Below are 15,022 nucleotides of genomic sequence, written 5' to 3'. Positions count from 1 at the left end.
TCAAAAGGTCACATGGTTTAGTAGTATTTTTAGATGCTCTTGTTCCATAATGTACTTATAAAGTATTTGCGGGATAAATAAAATCTAGGCTGTTGCAAGGTCAGATCTTTTTGTGGGGTCTTTGAGGATTTACAAACTACGGCACATTATTTAAAAGGTTATACATTGAATCTCTTGTGCACTTTTCCTCAAGAGTCATATTCCTCAGATTGACTTGCCGTTTTCAAGAGGTGGAAAAATCTATTTGTTTTGTAGCGATGAATTATACTCATTTTCATAACTGCACAGGGAAGAAGAACACTTTGGGCTTTAAAATAAAGAAGGTTTGCTGCATTATGACATGAGGCAATTGATATTCATTAGGAAATGAAGACCAACACCCTTGATGATTTGTTGTTATTTTGAAAAACCTGGCACAAACCACAACGAAAAACTCAACCTTCAATTTCAAAATGTTATCTCTGTCACTCTTTTTAAAGGTCATCAAGTAACAAACAAAAAAAGAAAACACATGGTATATCCTCCTTTTAAAAAAACAACTGCAGTTATTGCATCTTCTATTGCTAGTCCTACTTTGTTGTTTGCTAGTCTCTCTTTTTCGTTTCTGTGAGTAAATGACCCAACTCCGGTGTGAACATCGGGCAGCTAAAGTGGACAGGCCTGCCGAAAAATGTTTTAGTGCTTGAAAACATCAGAGGAAAACCCCACCTTGAGTGTTTTGCACCAACAACAAAAAAGCGGCATCCGGAAAGGAGTTACCAGCACCATGTTTTTACGTAAAATGCAACAGTTACAGCAAAAAGTAGAAATACGGAGAAACTGTAATCGCTGAAAAGCTGTTGATATCATGGCACGCGAGGTTATGTTATATGTAGATATCTGTCATTTTGATGTAAAATTATCACAAGAGGGAAGCACTAAGCTAAGCTCCTTTGATGAAAAATAACCGAAGAGATCCAACCTGACCTTAAAAAACCATGTGACATTTCCCAGTTGAGGAGCTGGAACCCATCCTCTATGATGAAGCAAAGAAGAGCATCTTACTTAAATGTCAAGCGATGGATGGACTAGCTCTGATATTGTTGAGGAACTGCCATCCTGGTGAGATGCGCTTCTTTTTTTATGAGCGAATATGAAACCACAATGCAATTTACTGTGGTATTTCATTAAGCCCTATAATGTCTTGCTAATAATTAAACACTCACATTTTAGTAGAAAATTATTCGGGGAGATCACAAGCCTGGGATTCTGACAAACACAGTATGCTTTGACTATAATTGACTTTTCACTCTGCCCTGGAGTTACAGAAGAATAATGGGGCTGGAAATAGCTAGTTAACCTCCTGTCAGGTAATACATAAAAGGAAAACAAAAAAGTCTCCGCAGTAGTGCATTATACCTACACTTTCTCCTCTGAGAGGGAACAGAGGGATGTCAAGGTGGGAATTGTTACACTAAGTGATTTTATTAAGTGGAACACCCACTGTGAGCTCAATCTGCCACGCAGAGATTGTTTGAGGCAAATTATACATAATTCCCAGTGCATGACAAAACATCTATAACCCACACATACAGTACAGCAGTGCAGCTGCCATTAAGATAACAAATAACGAAGAAAAAATAAATGTTTTTTATTTTGTATTAAGTAGATGGTGAAAAAAATAGCTGATCAATTGTTGCAAAGAAATACAAGTTGAGTATATTGTGTTAAAAAACTGATATTAAACTTTTTGACCAAGAAAGTAAAGATTTACTAAAGAAAACATTGTAAAGATGGATGTAATATTATATATTTTTCTTGGGTACGCAGCAAGGTAAAGTATTTTTTAAGTATTTATTTATAAATTAATGAGAATGTTTGTACAAAATGTAATTTGTTCAACATGTTTTAATTTTGATGAATCATTTAATAATATAAGTAAGTTCGTAAGTGTCAACCATTTTGTTGTTTTCCTATTAGTTAGTCAAAAGGCAGAACATGTAGTTAAGAAAGTATGAAACAATTACTCCTTAGGCAATTCATAAACCAACAGTGCTGCTTTATTCTGCTCTTTATTTTATAAAATGTTATTCAGTGCATGCAAAATTGATTAAGAGAGCACTCTACGGAGATTTCGCACATTACGTAAATTCACTTTTTTAAGTTTTCAAAACATGGGACTTTAACAATGAAGACCACTGTTTCCTACCAACAGTCAACTTGTTTTAAATCCAACCATGATTCCCTAACCTTAGCCACATCTTTATTATTGTATAAAAATGAAGGTCCCGAACCATAATGAAGGAATCATTTTAATCCATACAACAATGTTTCTCTAACCTTTACTAAGCGTCTGTTTTACCAAAAGATCATGCTCTTCCCTCTGACCCTCACCACATCATTATAAGCCCTAACCAGAGCATGTTCACAATATAAAGCCAATTTATTTTTCATCAGTGATTTGAGAAGGTGTTGGATCTTTTTTTTATGTTTGAAGGACTTGTTGAAAAGCTTTACACACCAGGAGTGTGCCGTTTGAAAAAGCTACATTTTAACCAAAACCTGTGCCCCAACATTATGGACGTGTAATATTAAATCAGTGGAGTTATCTTTAAGTGATTAGACGACATGCGGAAAATCAAGCAACTGTTTTGTTCAATGTTAAAATAATTGGACGGATATCATCCTGCTGCTCTATTATGCGACTGTCAATTAAATAATGGTGGGCTAATAGTGGCAAAAATATTGTTTGTCCTTCGTCAAAATGCCAAAATGTTCTTGTTTACAGCTTTTTATACACCAAGGACATTCTGCTTTTCTCAATTGCAAACAGTTAATTGACAATATCCTGGTAACATTTCAATGTTAACCTTGGCATTTTTCACAATTTATTCTGTATGCTGAACAACTACTACTAAAAATAATAATAATACATTAACTTATTATAAATGACATTTATAAGTAGCCGCATAGCTCTATTCTATCTAACAAGCATTATTCGTGCCTCTCAGTGAACTCCAGTCAGCTTTGTTTTATGTCAGGGTGCTGCAGTGATCATGTTATTCCTCTCAGTATATAGCAGCAAAGGAAACATGTTGTCAACCCCCTTGCCTCTTTCTCTCTCTGCTGTCTCCCTCTGTCTCTCCCACTTCTTCATTGCCCATAGCCTGAGGGAACAGTTGGCTTTCTGAATGCTCTCCCCCCTTTGTGAGCACACATTGATTGGCTCTCCGCTCCCCCAAAAGCAGAGCAGCATGGGGTGCCGGCAGCGAGCTTTCTGCTGGTGCTGCTCAAAAAGAAGTCTGCAGGAGAAAAAAAAACAAGGGGAGGAAATCATCAGGAGGCTTCACCACAACCTGTCTAGGTATGTCTGTTCCCTTTTCCTGCCTGCCTCTCCCACTGTAATGAGAATCAATGGGGTTTAACACATTTCCCTCTTGTCTTTTTGTCAAATATAGAGCAATAGTCATCTCCTGTTTGCAGAGCCCTTGAGGAGGGACACACATGAACCTAAGGGTCTTGGTAAGATGAAAGAACAAAAGCTGTCGTCTGCAGCTATAATTTAAGTCACATTTTCATGTTTCAGCGAAACAAGAAAGTGGAGCAAAATATGCCAGCACAGCTCTTGGACATCGCAGTAAGTAGACCCTTGAGAGGCCACCAGCACTATCTCTCTCCATATTTTCGGACATACCACAGAGCAGCATGAGCTCTCTGTCCACGGCAGAGGAAAGTGTGCACTGTGAACACATTTGGACTGGAAGACAGCCAGCGGTTGGTTGGTTGGTTGTGGAGGATGTGGGCTGGTTCTCTGGAGCCTGTCGGTTGTCCATTCATAAACCAGGTGGGAACTGTAAATGAAAACACAGACATTTCTCCTGCCTACACTTTTCAAAGATCACATTGTGCTGTTTTATGTAAGGAGCAGCAGGATATATGGGTCCAGCATCAATGATATATAACTCTCTGAGAGGGTTTTGATTCATGTGGTAAATACTTTCTCAAGAGAAGAAAATCATTTGTGGAGAATATTTATGAAATTGAAAATGTATCAAACTTATTCAGATTTAACCCACAAAAGCAGACAGCATCATTTGTTTCCGTGTCTACACGACTAACTAATATGGTGTCCATTCATCTTCATGACAGCCATCTGGCCGACAACCTAGACTACAAGACAACATGAGCTTGTCTGGGCTGTTATACTGAAATGTAACAAAAAGAAAGGAAGTTTCATTGTGATGCTTTTCTCTTGGTGAAATACGGGCAGGGAGACACTCTGAGTCATAAGTTAACCCTGTCGACTGAAGATGACGTTTATTTGTCGCTTCCTGTGTGTGTTCAGGTTTACAAAACATGTGATTAAGGTTAGGGGAGATTGTGGTTCATGTAAATTAGAGAACCAACCAATGATGTCACAAAGGGATGTATCAGAGAAGATTGCAATATTATGTTGTGGCTCGACACCTCAGGCAGATAAATGTCTTTAATGCACTGGTCAATTTTCAGGTTTTGGGCTTTCTTGCTTCCATAACATCTTAAATACCTTTTTTTTTTCATTCTACTCTGTCATTATGGATTTCTCCTTAACCGTTCTGTCAGTAACCAATGAAACAATGTCTTAATAAAAATACATCAGCACTAATTCTCTTTTTGCTGCCATGTTCTGTTTGTTTGCAAAGCCGTCCTATATGTCGCTACTGCTTCAACTGCTTTTAATAACTGCTTGTCCTTTTGCAACCTTTAAACGACATGCCCTGTTTTTCTTTGCCCTGATGTATTTCAGGAAGCTTTTTTAAACTGCAAGCCCTGTTTTTGATTCTGCTTTGATGTATTTTAAGAAGACTTTTGTAACACCTGGGCCAGGGACTGCAGATGAAAGATAGCCTTATGGCTAATTATGCCTTTGTTTTTTTTACCATGTGTTTTATTAATTTGCACTGTCAATGACTAAACTCATACTTTCAAACAACCTATTAAGATGGCAATCTTCAGTATTTCTAAGAAGTGCTTTGACTTTGTGATTAAGTTGCCACAAGTGGGGGCAACTGAGGGAAATGGCAGAAATGGCATTTCCTCCCTAAGATAAAGCTTCCAGATAGTTATATTTACATTGTTAAGAGACAAATACAAGTACAACTCTAAGATCTGCTCAACATTTCACAGTTTTGTTCTCAGACTCCTTGACCCAGTTGTGAAAAGGAAAACTCCGATCTATATTTGGGGCGGTGTGTCTCGCGCTGGCAGATGTCAAACCGTTTTGAAAGAGAAGGTGTCACAACACGGTTATCACAGATCTGACAAAGTGATCCCTTTCAAAACAACCCTGGAGAAGAGTCGTGGAGTTCATCATGGTCAATTATTCTGTAAAAAATGTGACAAGTATTGAGAAATGTCAATTATCATGTCAGTTTTCTTCCTGTCATGAAGTCCATCACATGCTAAAATGTTTATGGCTCTACTGACAATTTCACTATACATGACATTCCCCTGAAGAATACTGCTGGTTCTTCCTGCTGAGTGTAACAATCTGAAGTGACCTGAGACAAATTGGTGAATGGGAGCTATTTCAAGCTACTAATAGGAGACAAATTAGGAAGTCTTATCAGCGAGATCACCAACAAAGTGGCTGTATGGAAGAAAAAAAAAGATCTAAACTCCTCCAACCTCTTACATTTAATTTAGAGGATATGATTACAATGTTTACATTTTGCGTCATCCTCAAAATCGATTTGGGCTTTAAAAAGTTTTAATTATAAGGACAAATTAGAATAAAAACATATTTTGCTTGTGCACTTTAGCAGCTGCAGACTCTAAAGTAACTTGGCTGATTAAACGTTAATTGGAACAAATCGTTACTAATTTAAGTATAATTTGAGTTTATATCTGTTTGCCAGTTTCTTCTTTGTTTCCCGTACCTTAAACATAGTTGCCTTTCGTTTAGATGTAAGCTGTTTTTGCTGCACCTTGCAACAATCCCCCATTGACCGTGCAGGGCTTTATTGCTTTATTTAATGAACAGCTCAATAAAATCAATGGGGCTTTGGTATCCTGTAATCAAAAGTTTGTTCCTGCCTACTGATGCAACTGCTGTGAGTCACAATTCCCTACATTTTTTTCAATCTCCGTTAGAGGGAAATATTCCCATTAGCCAATTTAGGGATGGCTTACAAGGCTGGAACAGGCTGAAATCAATGCTTCCTGTCACCTTTTAGCAGGACAAATGGTGTCTATTGTTCCAGCATATCCCTCCCCCTAACTTAGACAGCTGGGGTGGATACACAGGCCAGAAAGCAGGGGCTCGGAGGACTCCCCAGCAGAGTGGATCACTTAGGATGACTTCTACTGTAAGGGTAAAAGCTTCAGAGCGAGAAAACTCCACTCTGACCTTAATCACAACCCAACTTTAGAGAGTCAATCACAGCAGACAGGGTGGTGTGTTTCTAACTTCTGACATGGGGTGCTTCCAGACAGGCCACAGTGGCACCATCAGGTCGTGTGTGTGCGTGTGTGTGTGTGTGTGTGTGTGTGTGTGTGTGTGTGTGTGTGTGTGTGTGTGTGTGTGTGTGTGTGTGTGTGTGTGTGTGTGTGTGTGTGTGTGTGTGTGTGTGTGTGTGTGTGTGTGTGTGTGTGTGTGTGTGTGTGTGTGTGTGTGGACTGGAGTCTGGATGCTGCTTGGCACAGTCATGGCTCCTTGACGTCAGCGCTCAGCCCAGACTGCTGCTGCTGCTGGTGCTGCTGCTGATGCCGCTGCTGCTCTCAAACATGTCTTTGTTATTCAGGGCTTTCCATCAGAGAGCGGTGAACTGCAAAACACGGAGGGTGGCAGTCTGCTCCGAGGAGGATCATGGGAAGGCAGAGCGCAGGCGTGAACATGCTCTAATCACTGTATGGCTTTAATAGGCTGGAATGAGAGCGTGTGCGTGTTTGTTGTTGTTTAATAGGCTATCAAAAGCATTATAGCTTATGTTAACTTTTTAATTACTTGATTTGACAATAAGCTGACAACCTGTATTACATATTGAAATCCCAGTTAATTTGAATAAAGATTCATGATTCTAAATATCCTGTTTTTTAATATCAGTACTTCATGATATTGTTATATTTCTTTAGAATGTTTTTGAAGTTTGACATTTTTTGCAAAGATTAAATATATTTTTTTACAATATTATTTTTTATTAGTTGTAGTTTTATTTGATTTAAAGTTTTTCGAGTTTTTAAAAAGAAATTCAAATTCATATTTGTTTATGACTGACATGTACAAGTGTTGAATAACCTAATACATAGCAGATCTCTCTTCAATACTTTGTTAAATTATGTTAAATTATGTATCTTTAAATTGCAATAAATAACCATAATGCGTCGTTAAGTTAATTGAATCAATAAAGAGACACCAAATAAAAATACCCAGCATGCCTTATTTCCATTTTAATGTGTTAGCCCACTTGTCCCCACTGTTTACTCGCCTTTTAAAATCCCACCAAATAAAGAAGAATGTGCTACCAGCAATAGACCCGGATGGTTCCTCCACATAGGGAGCGGGTCTCAGTCAGCAGATGGCCGCAGAGCTGAGCCTCAGTCCGGCTCCCGGCTCTCTCCTCATGGCTTCTCCGCAGAAAAATCCGCGACACATTTTGTCAGCAGCCACCGAGCATGGGTCCCTTTGGTAATAGAATAGCCAATGTAATTTGACACTTCAACTTACTGCGCTCTCTCCGAGTCTATTCAGTTACTCACCCACTGACGTTGAGCCCATTCTCAGTGGCCGTGAGGGGGGAAGATATTTAAAAACAAGAGCCGAAAATTACCGAGGACTTTCTCCGCTTTGTAACCCGGTGAGTAACTGCAAACTTGCCTGTTCTCCGGTGTGGCGCTTCGAGGCTCTTGTCTCGGGAAAGGTTTTGTTTCCACTTTGGCTCAGATTGTTTCTCAACAATAGAGTGACCACTTGAACTGGCAGTGAGGAGCACGTCGGAGCCCGTGGTAATAAACGGCAGCTTTATATTTACTATCACGCTGCTGTGTGCCGTCGGGATTGAACCGGCAGGTTGTGCATTTCGTTAGTAACAGATGCCGCGTTGATCTCCAAAGCGTTGGGGCTTTGAGGCTACATTGTAGCAGCCTGTATGCGTTTTGCTTGCAGAATGAATCATGCCGCGGCGTGTGTGTCTTTGCGTGTGTGTGTGTGTGTGTGTGTGTGTGTGTGTGTGTGTGCGTAAGGTAGCTCTTGCTTTTTACCTTTTTGGATGTGCACAAAGCACATGGTTTGTCTAATGTGTGTTTAACGCTGCTACATGAAGGCTGCAGGAAGACAGTGGGCATTTCAAGAAGACAGCGGTCTCTGCAGCTGCAGCGTGGATTGTTCAATAAATGTAATGTTAAATGTTTATTTCTGAAGTTTGTTAACAGCAGCCCATGTGCAAACTATTGAATATCAGTGTATTTATGTCACAGTCTGGAGTTATCTTGCTGCTGTAGCTTCACTAGGGTTTGACAAGTTGACTCCCCAAATTCCTGCTGTCTGAATATGGAACCAGTTGGGGATTGAGGGGGCCTCTCATGTAGACCTGGACTCATTTCCACTTGCTGTACATCTGTCCAGGAAGCAAAATGCATAATCAAGTCGAAAAAAGTCAGCTGCTGCCTGATCTGCCTCCTAGCCATTGACAGTGAAAGAGAGGGAGTGTGTTTCTGTTGTATACACATGCTGCACTGTATTTCTGCTTCTACAAAATCTTAGGAACAAACAAACAAACAAACAAACACGTGCAGATGTTTATCATCTTTCTCTTGTGAGATGTCCAGGAGAGCCCTTCCTGTTTGTGTTATGTTGCTAAAAAGTTCATTCTCCTCTCGTTTGCTTTAAAGGCTGCTGCAGCATCCAAATGTGTCCCTCGCAGCAGGCAGCCTGTTTAGACCCAGCCGCTGAGGGTCATGTAAAGCTTCTGCGGTGACACCAGTTATTGAGCAGCCTTGGTTGCTTGTTTACATTTTCATGACATGTAATCCTAGGGTCTTGTTGGGTTGCTGCCTTCAGCCTTCTGAACTGAAGAAAACTTTCAGAAACGTTCTCGATGCGATGTCAAATGTATAAGCTGCCTTTGTTTTTGCACCTGATAATTGTTCTCTTTATTTATTCACAAGCACTTGATGGCACATTTGTAAAGCTGTTTGAGTGGGGAAACTCCAACGTATACTTCATGGATTAGGGTGATGTCAGAAGGAGAAGGAGGTTTTTCTGCTTTTTCTCCTCCGTTCCAGGCACCCCAGCTCTGTGAGGCCCCCAGGTTGGGCTCCTGAATAACCATGGGGCAGACCCCACCAGGCTGACCTTCTTCTATTCAAGTTGAGGATGTTGAAACACCGGCCGTCAAACAAAAGACACATTGAAACAGAGATCTGCAACCCAGCACGTGTGTCTGGGCGCTGAAGTAGACCATTTATTAACTCTGAGTTTCCTCCTGACCAATGAGAAGCGTCAGCACACAGAGAGGCAGAATTTAAACTGTAAATGGACGCCGAGCTGCTTCTGACACAGATCAGTGAAAAAACAACTACAAATAGATGCAAAAACAAAGCTTTTTATTTTTAAAGCAAATAGCGCCGTATATCCTTTTAAAGCAAATCTGTGTTTGTCTGGACTGCAGCCAGTCTGTGTGTGGCTCTGTGGATTGACAATGGCAACACGTTTTCAGTGCAGGGTGGGAGTTTTTCTGCTCTCACCTTTCCCCCCCAGCCTCCGAGGTGAGAGTAAAAGCGGAAGCGAGAAATGGCTGTGCCACATGGGAAATTATTCAACTCTCAGATCAGAGAGGACACACAAGAGGCCTCATTACTAAGCCGGACAACCTGTGAGGAGAGCTGATGTGTCTGACACACACCTCTCACCTTCTGAAATATTATCTGTATACTGCATCCCATGCTGCTTTTGTCTTGAAAAGATTCCCTGAACACAACACAGTGTCAATTGGCAAATAGTTATGAGATAAATGCTGTTATGTGAAATATTTTTATTCTATTTCCTGTATCAAACCCTCTCCAAATGGTTAGTATCCTTTTACCAACAATGTGTGCTTAAGCAGCGCTGGTAAAAAAAGGCTGTTAGATGGCGGATAATGTCATACTGTTATTGATTCTTCTTGGGAATTCCACTCGCAGCGAGCAGCTCCTGCGTACGGAGAGCCCTCTTAAGCACTAACAGGAAAAAGGCGAACGAGTAAGAAAGCGACTGCTCTTCCTCTGCGGTCAGAGCCTGTGGGAGGTTTGTGGAGGTTTCGCTCAAGGTCCTTTTTGTGTTGTCTTTGCTCGGGAGAATAAACTCCTGGGATGAATCACTGTGCTGGTATGGCAATTTTCAATGAGTGAGGAGAGAGCAGGGCAAGCGTGGCGCTCGCCGTACAGAAAGTGTGTCAGTGGGCGGTTGTAGTAGCTTAATCATGAGGTTTAGTTTGGTGTCAAACAACACTTCGGTGTTAATAATCTTAGAAATGTATTACGTGAAGGAAAACCCAACTCTTTCAAGGGTTATTTTAAGAATGCAATATCTTTGGCAGTGAGATTGTTTTGGATTACTAGTGGTGGAAACTAACTAAGAGTGTTTATCCAAGAAATGTATTGCTATTTTACACCACAACTCCATAACATTTCAGAGTGAGATATTGAGGTTTGTAACGTTTGTATTAAAACTATAGTTGGTGGTTATTTTGCAGATAAAGATTCAACATGAAAAACATATGATAATGGTAAATATGTTGCACTTTTATGTATTGAACATAGGGCTGCTCGATTATGGCAAAAATCATAATCACCATTATTTTGGTCAATAATTGATATCACGATTATTAAATACGATCGTTCATTGACTTTGAAAACATCCATTTATTGAACTTTAAAACAAATACAAATAATAATTTGAACAGTATCTTTTTAACTGTTGATTACCCTGAACGTATAATTCAACTGATAAACCAATACAAAAATAAATGATATATTTAAATTTAAATTAAATAATATCAGAATAATAAATACCAATAATCAAGATCAAGCTACTAAACATATATTTATATGATAAATAAAAATAAATTAGATCAAATATGTTGCAGTGTACAACCTACCAAAGCAAAATAATCTTTTTTTTCAATTATGTTGTTTTCCTAATTGTGGCAGGCCAAAATCGTAATTGCGATTTAAAATATGATTAATTGCACAGCCCTAATTGAACATTTGTTTCCAAACATTTTTGACTTATGATCCTTTGATAAGGACAAGTAAATCATGCACACTGTCGAATACTTGTAAAGGTACTATATGTTACCGAAAACATTCCAATATTTCCATGAAGCTTAAGTAGATTTTATGAAAGTCAGTCAGTCAGAATCAAATGATATAATGGTAAAAAAAAACACTGGTTAACCTACCTCCACTTTCATTCACAGCATTCAATTGTTGCTTACACAAGTCATTTAATGTACTTAAGCATGTTTCTCTGTAATTTGACCTGTAGTGTAGTATTTTTACATTGTGGTAATGCTAGTTTTATTCCAATAGGCATCTGAATACTTTTTCCACCACTCAAAATAACTAAGAAAGCATTTCGTCAACATACCACCGAAATCTTCCCGCATGTGTTATTCTGCATTCCTCATGTGTGTGTTTTTAATGATTTGCGACACTCCGCCTTGGTGACACGGAGCTACAGTAACATGTGTACTTTCTGAGCAAGATACCCACCGAGGGGGTTTTATGACGATGAGGCAATGGCCAGACTGTACCTGTCAGATTGACTGTTGACTGTTAATATGAAGCTTCTATTTTCAAAACACAGCTCAGGGAAAGGGAATCTGTGTCTGTCTGTCTGTGTGTGTTTGCGTTCATGCAGGAGCGAGATACAGAGCGAGGGATGGGAGAGGTGCTGGGAGTGACGCCAGACCACACATCATTTAATCATGTTAGAGTGTGCAACCACTTTGTGCATATTTTTGGTTGCATTGGTGATAGGAGTTGTTATTGTACAAACTGTACGCACAGAGAGAGAGAGAGAGAGGGCTTGACAGGAGGGAGGAGGGTTTGACGAGGAGAAGAAATACAACCCTTATTTGAGGTTTCGAGATTTGTCAAAAATGATTGATTTCAGATTTAGGACCAAAATATGATAATAAAAGTCAGATTTGTGTTTCTGCAGCTTGTTGAGAAATGTGAAGCAACAACATTTGAGACACAGAGTTGAGCCTGTGGAAGGATGACCATTGTGCATATTAGCATTGGATTTGAACGTGTCCTTCATGCTTAATCCCACTGTTGACTCGCCTGCTAAATACTGAGTGTGTTATTTTTGCTCTTTTTAGGGAGCCCCTCTCTGCATAATCTCACTTAATCTAATCTATCCCCCTTCATAATAGACTGGGAATGATGTGACTTTATAGAAAAAGCTTTAGTGTAGATCCATACCAAACAGACTTGTGTGCCGGCTACTTCCCATACCCCTCTGGCAAAGCTCTTGTGAAAATGCAAGTGACCTCTGCGCCCCTTGTTAGTCTGAACAATAGGCCTGCCTCCTCTTACAGCTGCAGCCATGCTGGAGGGGAAGTTAGCCGGAACAGAAAACACACATCTCGTGATTAATAGGTCTAAATACTATATTTCTGGCTCGATCCCACGCCTACTTGGTACACCACTTCATTTCAAATATCAATTATGTGAAAGATTGAGGGCTGCAATAAATATCGTGTCTAGAAAATGCCAAAAATACCCGTTAGGATTTCCCATATCTCAAGGTTATGTCTTTTTAAATGTTTTGTTTTGTTTTGTCTGAATAACAGTACAAACCCCAAATATATCAAGTGTACTATCATTATTGGCAAAGAAAGCATTAAGCATTAACATTTAGGGTGCTGAAAGCAAATGTTTGCCATTTTTGCTGAAAAATATTCAATCGGCATATGGATTTATTGGCTAATGATTGCAATTCTAGCAGGATTTGTTGCTAAAAGACACTAACTTAGTTCTGGACGATATATGTCATGAGACAATTAGTTCAATAATCAATTGGTCGTTTTATAGTCTTGGGTTCCAGCTGCTAAAAACTGAGGATTTGCCGCTTTTATTTGTTATATTTGGAGTGAATTTAAGGTCATTTGGGATTATTCTCTCAATAAATGTTGACAAAACAAGTAATGGCATCACTGTGGCTCTGAGAGACTCTGAATGTTTTTGACATAACAATGTAATTGCACAATTGAATTCATAATGAAAATATGTAATAGTGTCAACTATCTGCTGAATTCCTGTGATTTAAATAGTTTTGCTCACATTTGCTGTCAGGTTTCCTGAATATCTGGAGGACATGCAGGTTAAATAAGACATTCAAATACAATTTAAAAAGCAGTGATATTCAGCAGTTAATACTGGGTGAGTTCAGGAGTGACATGATAGTGTTAAGAAAGAAACGCCTAGATCCAATCTGTGAGTCTTATCCCTATGATGGATATAATTGGAGCTTTCGAGGCCCCCAGCAGTCGCAGACTCATGCATGTTGAATGTGACATGCTGTGAAAAACATACGCAGATGATGTCAGAGCGCAGCACCACAGCGTTAAGTGTAAATGAAAGGCTCTGAATCATGAATAACATCCGGCTTCTCCTAAGTCTCAGCTTCTATAAATTAAACAAGGTCAAACCCAGGGACCTTGAAGGGTATAGCAGCACGGGATAGTGTTGCATGGAAACTATATTTCCCTCTTCAAATTTCAACAGACTGAGAAACTAGCAGCTGCTCTGGAAATGAGAAAACATCTCAAGAGGTGTAATCTCACTATAAAGAAATGGGTGCGGAAAAGCCTCCTGGGGGGCTCTGTTGAAGCATCACCACGTCTAGTAGTGGCTCCAGAGTTTTTTTTTAAATTTATTTAGGAGAGAGATCCACACCTCTGATGAGTAATGAAGGTGATTCTGAGCAAGTGGTGGAATTACATTCAACAGAGCCTGCGGGGGTCTATATCTCATTGTTCTCTGACAGGGAAAATTAACTGGGATTTACTAATACACAGGGAACATCCTTCCCCCCCCCATTCTCTGTCGCTCTCAAAGAAAAGGTCTGAGGGTAATCTCTTTCCCCAGCAACACCCCGCCACCCCCTCTCCTCCTCCAGATACTTCCAATCCCCTTCCCCTCCACACCAAACACAAATGTCAAATGCTTTCAAGTTTGCTATCAAGATGTAAAACACAAGTAGATCAAATCCCCGATGTGTTGCACAGTTTGTCATTCGTCATGTCGACACATGAATCGCCTATTTAAATATTGTTTTGCATTTCACCTGTTTTCCCTTTTGCATTGTCACTCTGACTATCATGATCTAAAGTGACATTGGCTTATCTTTTATTCTCACAGTCATTGATTCTAAATGATGGTGCATTCATTTACCATGGTTTGGAAATGCATTTAGTTCAGCAACTTCATTTTACTGCACTTGAAAACTAAGTATGACTCTGGTTATGATTTTAGACAACCCAAAAGTCATCATGCTTCAACCGCGTGTGATCTCATTGCATTTGATTGACAGAGTGTACGAAAACAACCCTAAAAACTGTCATCACAATTTCTCTCCGTGTGGATTCGCTGCATTTCTGTTTTGTATTTCTGAACATTGAATGCCCTTGGGGTAATGATTGCTGGCTGAGTAAAACACAAGTTATTTGATTTGCTCATATTTAATTATGAGAATTTTGGAATATCTTCTGTCTTGTGTCAATTCATACTTTAATGGATTTGGCTGATGTAGTATTTAATAGTGATTAGGGCATTGACATTCTTGTAAAAAGAGCAATCTTTCATTTCAAATAAGCAGTTATTCAAACGTTGATGTTGATAAGAAAGAAGATTAGACTGAGCATTGTTTTCAGGGCTTTGCATGTAAAACTGTGCCAAATGTACAATTTGAACTCATTGATTTACACTTGCCTATTCATTTTTGTTCCAAGTTTTGAAGTGTGTGTGATACAAACTGTTTTCTGCAGCCTCAATGGTTTGAAAGAAAACGGCAAGT

General features: G+C 39.4%; 1 protein-coding gene and 1 long non-coding RNA gene across 5 annotated transcripts in view; one reads left to right on the top strand and one right to left on the bottom strand.

Annotated features, from left to right (window-relative positions):
• Positions 1–1,796: 1,796 nt before the first annotated feature.
• LOC307024940 lies at positions 1,797–7,582 on the bottom strand. The gene is made up of 3 exons (XR_013804028.1): positions 7,446–7,582; positions 3,674–6,785; positions 1,797–3,281 (listed from the first exon to the last, which is right to left on the bottom strand). It is a non-coding gene; the product is annotated as an uncharacterized lncRNA (long non-coding RNA).
• Positions 7,583–7,669: 87 nt separating this feature from the next.
• Positions 7,670–15,022, top strand: part of LOC307024939 (zinc finger MIZ domain-containing protein 1-like) — a 105,731-nt gene continuing 98,378 nt past the window's right edge. For 2 of the 4 annotated variants that reach the window (XM_079659450.1, XM_079659449.1), the window contains exon 1: positions 7,671–7,814. The gene's annotated coding sequence lies outside the window, so the exon portion shown is untranslated. Of the gene's footprint in view, positions 7,815–15,022 lie in introns of all 4 variants that reach the window. The other 2 variants (XM_079659448.1, XM_079659451.1) reach the window with 2 other exon arrangements.

Source organism: Notothenia rossii (assembly GCF_949606895.1).
Source record: "Notothenia rossii genome assembly, chromosome: 11".
NCBI lineage: Eukaryota > Metazoa > Chordata > Actinopteri > Perciformes > Nototheniidae > Notothenia > Notothenia rossii.
Note: the sequence above shows the minus strand (reverse complement) of the source record. Positions and strands in the feature narration are given on the sequence as shown.